Consider the following 6872-nt stretch of genomic DNA (forward strand, 5'->3'; position numbering starts at 1 on the left):
GCAAATCAATATAGCCTAATTAAGATGTTTAGGCCCGTGGGTGCAATAAATATTTACCCGTTAAGTTATTTAATGAAGTAATAATATACATTAATTAACTAAATAATAGTTTTGTATATTCAGACACATCATGTATCCACTTGTTTAATGTAAACACCTAATACAGGTAAGTTTTTACCTATAGGTGTTAGGAGGAAAACGAAAGAGTTAAGGGAAGAAATTTTTGGCTGGCAATAAATATTTTTGCTAAATATAGCTTGTACCTCTTAAGATGTACTATCAAAATACAAACGACAGCTAGTAATTAAACACCTAAGACTTTAAGCTAGTCTCACTACTGGGAATGTTAAGATCGCTCACCTTATCCATAAAGAAAGAAGGCATATATGATATATGCCACCCTTTTTTTACGATATTGTCACTTCGCTTAAACTATAGCTTCAAGTTAGTATTGATGCAAGAACATACCATTAAAAGTATGAATCTTTACGCGTAAGAATGAATATATGATTAATTCAAATATATTAACCCAAAAAAAGTTGACCATGCAGAGGAAGTGACTAATGAACGGGATGCTTTAGCTTATGCTAAGCTGAAACCTTCCTTCAATAAATCCATATCAAAGCGAAACACCCCTAAACAACATTTTTTTGCGCGGATTGCTCTTCTTTTGGGTTGGTCTTTAAGTTTTGCCTCTCATATTTGTGATCTTTAAATTATGCCCCTCATTATTTCATAAGGTCTTTAATTTTTGCCCTCGCATTGCAACTACGAGCGTTCACGCGTAAATCATGAGGTTCTGAGTTCGAATCCCCCGCTCAAGCATAATTTTAAAAAAATTGCAAGGCAAGGTTTGGGTCGCGTGTATGCCGGACCCGGCATACACTTGTTAAGGAATTACCAAATTTATCGGACCCGACATACTCATGCCTTACGGCATACTCATGCCTTGCGCGCGACTTGGCATTAATTATCGGGTCCCAGATAACTTTGTAATTTCTTAACAAGTTTATGCCCTGGGAGCATACTTTTAATGGGCAAACTTTTATGCTTCTGGACCAGATAAACCAGAAGGAATTACCAAAGTTACAGGACCAAGCATACTTATGCTAAGTCTACCCATAAGGCATAAGCATGTCGGTCCGCATAGCTTTGGTAATTCCTTCACAAGTGTATATCTTGATGGGGCATAGCGAAATTTAAACACGCCTCGCGAATTATTTTTAAAATTTTGACTATGTGGGGGTTCGAACCTGGAACCCATGGATTTTAGCCGAAGGGCAAAATTTAAAGATTTCAAATATGAGGGGCAAAATTTAAAGACCACCCCAAAAGAAGTGCGAATTGCCCCCTAAACAAAATATAAATGGAGGCTAACCATTGGGCCCACTATGGCCCCGCGAGGCAGCACCCACCCCAAAATGAAAATAAAATTATAATCACAAAATTAAAGCAAATTACATGCTACAACAAGTAACAATGACCTTATGGTGTAAAGAATTACATTTTCGAATACTAGTTGAGCTCTTTGAAAATTATGTGTGTTGTATTGTACATCATATACAAAAAGGTGCAAATTTTGATGGAGATGCAGAAACAAAAAATTGCGCAGATTTCCCTTCTTTTGGGGTGGTCTTTAAATATTGTCCCTCATATTTGTGGTCTTTAAGTTTTGCCCTTTCGCTTGAAAAAGGGCCTTATACCTAAGGTTTTGGGTTCGAACCCCCGCTCAGACATAAATTAAAAAAAAAAAAAAAAACGCAAGGCAAGGCTTAGGTCGCATGTATGCCGGAATAACCAAAGTTATGCCGAACCCCACATACTTATGCCTTATGGGCAAACATTTCGTTAAGCCTTAACTAAAAGTCTGCTCGTAAGGTAGAACTTTTCTTTAAGACATAGTTTAGTTATGCCTTATGAGGCAGACTTTTAGTTAAGACATATTAAAAGTATGCCCCATATGGCCCCATATGGCATAACTTTTCCTTCAGACATAGACTTTACCTTATAAGACAAACTTTTAGTTATGCCTTAAAAAAATCCGTCTTATGGGACATACTTTTAGTTATGCTTTATGGGGCAGACTTTTAGTTAAGACATAACTAAAAATATGCCCCTAAAGCGAAACTTTTCCTTAAGGCATAAAATTTTCCTTATAAGGCGGAATTTATAGTTATGCCGAATCCGGCATAACTTTAATTATTCCTTAAGAAGTATATGCCGGATCCGGCATACACGCGACCCAAGCCTTGCTTTGCAAATTTTTTTTAATTTATATCTGAGCGGGAGTTCGAACCCAGAACCTCATGATTTCTATGCGAAGCTCAGGATTGCAATGCGAAGGCCAAAAATTAAAGACCAACATTTTGAGGGACAAAAACTAAAGACCATCCCAAAGGAAGGACAATCCTGCGAATTGCCCATGCAGAAATTAGAATAAGGCCCAAAAAATGTTTCCTCATGCGCTAGACAGCTCAAAGGAGAAGGCTTTCAATTTCTTTTTCATTCCACTTCTTGGTTCCCAAACAGGAAGTCAGAAATGCATATAAGGAGTTGCGAGAAGCTTCTCAGCAGCAGGAACAGGGAACGAATCCGCCAAAAATGGAATGAGTTCGCAATTAATACCACAAGAAAGCCACCACCCTCGCCCTTTAGAGATAGGGAAGCAACAAAATGTATTCAAAAAGGACGCCGGATGGCCTCAAACTCATCCGGAGTTGGAGAATGACAAAAAGCATCAGCAAAGGGCATCTTGATCTTGTACCTGAAGGTCAATTTCTAATTAACTTCTAAAGTTACTATTGAAGAGAAAATTTTAATCAAAAGAACCCCACAAGTATGCAAAACTTGCTGACTCATCCCCTTCTTTAACAAAACTCACTGGCAAATAGAAAGGCATTAATCTGCCTTTCTTGCCCCAACCACAGATCAGCCTGATCCATGAAACACTGGTCCATTCCGATTGAAGGGTACTACATAGTCAAAATACTAGCATGGGGCTGATGAACTTCAAGAAAAGAAAAGTATAAAGGAGCAATGATGCATAGGTTTTACATTAGGAAGAAGAATCAGTTTCGGTTTTGGAGGCTCTTAAATAGAAAGAACCCCAATCCACCAACTACTAAGGTTACAGTGAGAGGTACTTTGATCGAATCAATATCAATATCACGAATATCTCTTCTCTTGCCTGTTCTTGCTTGCCGTGATTGTTCTCCCAGTCTGTGAGCGGAGAAGATTGCTAAGACTGTCCAACTGATGCATAATTTGGCGTTGTCCACGTGAAACATTGGATAGCTGTGTATCACAACCGAATATAAAGAAAACCTCAGATACTTCAGTAAGATAGTTGAGTGCAAAGGTAATAATAACTTAGTTATCTTCTGATATTCACAGGTTCCATCATCATAGTAAAAGAAGATGATGATTAATCATAGGTTTGCATGACAAAAGCCTAGTGAAAAATGTACCTCTTCCATCAGAGTAGACTCCTTTGGGATTAGCGAAGAGGAGGATGACGAATTTGGCATGATGGATCCTGTCAAGGAACCATTTTTCTAAACCAGATATGAAGTAAGAAGTTGGGCCGGGATCCATTACAAAGCCTTCAGCTTGCAAAGCCAGACTTTGTGTGCTCGGAGAAGCTCTTTTGCTGCTTAACTTGGAATTAAGTTCTTCCATTCTAGATGTGAAGTCATCCATCCGATCATTCAAGGTAGAAATCTGCTCCGATAAATGTGTAACAGCTCCCTTATGAAAGAAGGACAACAAACAGGAAGGGTAAATCTCTGGAAGTGTCATGAAAGACGTGATGCACGCCAAGAAAGCAATAGTAGTATAGTGAAAAGATGTTCATTGTTGCTAAATACAAAACCTGGTTTGCTAATGTTGCTGCTGAATCAGTGTTTCTGTCATCAAACCTCTGACTATCAGTATCAATCTTGGATAGATTTTTCTCTCTGTGATTTGCGTACGAATGGGAAAAACCACTGCCAAAAAAAAAAAAAAATAGAACAAAAAGAAAAAACCGATCAAGAACAGATCAATTTGACATCAATAAAACTTTTCCTGGACAAGATAAGATCTCATCCGCTTCTGCTGGGGCTCCCACCCATCTCACACCACCATCAAGGGATGGAGATCCATGCAAGTTCTGAAAAACTTCACATTTAAATTTAATGTTCTTTAAGTTATATCTTCAGACATATCCAAAATATGCCAAAGTCTACACAACTCCAATGACTGTAGCATCCAATGGTACACATACATATTTACCTAAACTTTAACATACTTAACAATGCAACAGAGAATGCAACACCTGCTGGGGCTCCCACCCATCTCCACACCACCATCAAAGGTTTTGTGCCAATAAGGATGGAGATCCATGCAAGTTTCTGAAAAAACTTCCATTTAAAATTAATGTTCTTTAAATTCCTGTCTTGGACATATCCAAATATACCAGTCAAAGTCTACACAACTCAACCATTCCGTAGCATCCAATGGTATGCCTTGCATATTTTACCTAAACTTTAACATACTTAACAATGAAACGAAGGGAAAAGAATAATGCAGTTGCTAATGACTAAGAAAATGCCGAATCTGCTCATCTGTTCAGTATAAGGATACGGTTTCTCTGGCAGGACACCCAGCCAAGTCAGAGAAGTTCCTTGAATATAGAATGCCAAGAATGACTTGCTTATGTACAAACCAATAAGGAGTTGAATACCTAATCAAACAAGTTAAAATCTGGGAGCCGATCTATTCAATCTACACATCAAACAGAATGACACATAGGCGCATATACACATAAGCTAAGCAGCCTTCTATTAAAGCCATTGAGCCACAAGCAATTATTGGCATGGGCAGATATTTTTCCAGCTTATTGATGAAATCCGTCGTATGACCCCCCCCCCCCCCCCCTCCTTTTTTTTTTTTTTTTTTTTCTGCGTGACCATTATTCAATGGTGTCTTTTACCTCAGAAACAGAAGCTCTGAGAGGAATTGATAGAGGTAGAGGATGATACATCAATTGCTGATAAAGATCAACCTCTCTGACTGGTTGATAGGGAAAATGGATAGGCAAGTACCTTCTTAAATTTTATTCCATGCTACTTATCTGCTGAGGCTCGAGAGAGGCTTCTTTTGGGCTGAGACAAGATCTTCATCTAAGCTAAGCTTTGTTTTCAAATCATCTGGTAGTGCCTGCGATATATCTACTAAGTGACAGAAAGCCATGCAGAGAGAGACAAACGTTATGAAAAGCTATGGAAGCTAGCATACCATTACTTCATTCACAAGCTTCTCTAGCTGTATTTGCTCAATATTACGCAGAGTGTATGAACCCTCCAGTCCCAGCTTATCAGCAACAGATTTTACAATAAGGCGATCTCTTCCTTGGACCTTGGCAAAGTGAGAAAATCTAGCATATTAGAAGTTTAAAGAACAATATTCCTACCTGATCCTAAGAGACAACTAGATCAATCTGAATTATTAAAGATCAACAAGGAGAATCCAATCCTCAACTAATGTAGTGGACATCAAAGTCTTGAAATAACACACCCCTTCCTTGTCAGTTATATTCTCTGTAATTGGTAATTAAAAGATCAGAAGCTACAAATTGAATGACTTTACTCTTCTTCAAGATAAAAAGAGAAAAATAAATACTCACAAGGGCCTTTGCAAATTAGCAGGGATTAGTTTCTAGCTTGGCGTCATTTCCAACAGAGAGTTAACAAAAAATGACAAGGATTTAGCATGTATCTATCTTAGCAAGGAGGAGAGAGTAAAACAAGTCTACTACCTGAACATAATGCCGGTTCAGTTGTTCTAGCCAATCAATTTTCACGCAGACCTTTTCATCAGAAAATACGTGACTACTTCTTTTTGAGTATTGCTGCAATTGTGTATCCCAAAGCCATCAATCCACCAAGAAGCTTCACAATTAACTTCAAAACTGATTCTCGGGAGATATGACAAACGAATCAGTGACCCACTCCCTATAATTCAAAAACCACTTTAAGTTGTCACCATCAAAACTTCAGATCAGCGCTTTTTACATGTACAAATAATTCCTGGCAAATTAGTTGGTCAAGAAAAGCTGATATGCCCAAGCACCACTAGATGATAAAATAAAATAAATAAATAAATAAATAACCATGGAGTAGAAACTACTAAGATTGACCACTACATCCTCGAGTCTCTCAATAAAAAATATAATCCCTCATTTATGGCTAAGTTCGAATTTTAGTCCTTGTGATATGAGACTTAACATATTTAATCTTTAATTAATTAAAATGTGTATTTTATTTTATTTTTTTCACCTATAGAAATATGTTATATTTAGATTATTGTTAGGCGCACGTTACCCCTCAAATATGTAGATGGGAAGACATAAATTTAACATAAGTACATAAGACATGAGTAATAAATGGTGAAGTGGTTAATATTTTAGAAAATTTTGTGAATATTCACAAGGAAGAAATCAAAAGTGCACATTTCAAATAATTGAATGTTAAATATGCACTTAAATCATAATTTATCAATAACTAAGAGACCAAAAGTGCTATTAACCCTATAATAATGAAATATAATTGAAAAATTCATTTTCATAAAGAAAGAAAAATCCATTCATGCATATAAGCTACTTTAATCTATGTTGCTCAGACTATTTAAAAATGTCAACGGATGCATGTAGGAATTTCCAAAAGTAGCATATTTTTGGAGAATCCGGCACAAGCGCCGCATCAAAAGTGAAAAGCGCGCAATTTAGACTTTAATTACATCCTCGCAACAATTAAATAATGATACGATGACGAAAAAATAACTTAATAAGAAAATTAAAATACAATATAAATGGGTAAATTTTAAGGGTCTCT

At 36.9% G+C, this 6872-nt stretch overlaps 1 pseudogene; it reads right to left on the reverse strand.

The window, feature by feature from the left end:
- Positions 1-2934: 2934 nt before the first annotated feature.
- Positions 2935-6872, reverse strand: part of LOC132066208 (inorganic pyrophosphatase TTM2-like) — a 7184-nt pseudogene continuing 3246 nt past the window's right edge.

Source organism: Lycium ferocissimum, chromosome 8 (genome assembly GCF_029784015.1).
Source record: "Lycium ferocissimum isolate CSIRO_LF1 chromosome 8, AGI_CSIRO_Lferr_CH_V1, whole genome shotgun sequence".
In the NCBI taxonomy this organism is placed as follows: Eukaryota; Viridiplantae; Streptophyta; class Magnoliopsida; order Solanales; family Solanaceae; genus Lycium; species Lycium ferocissimum.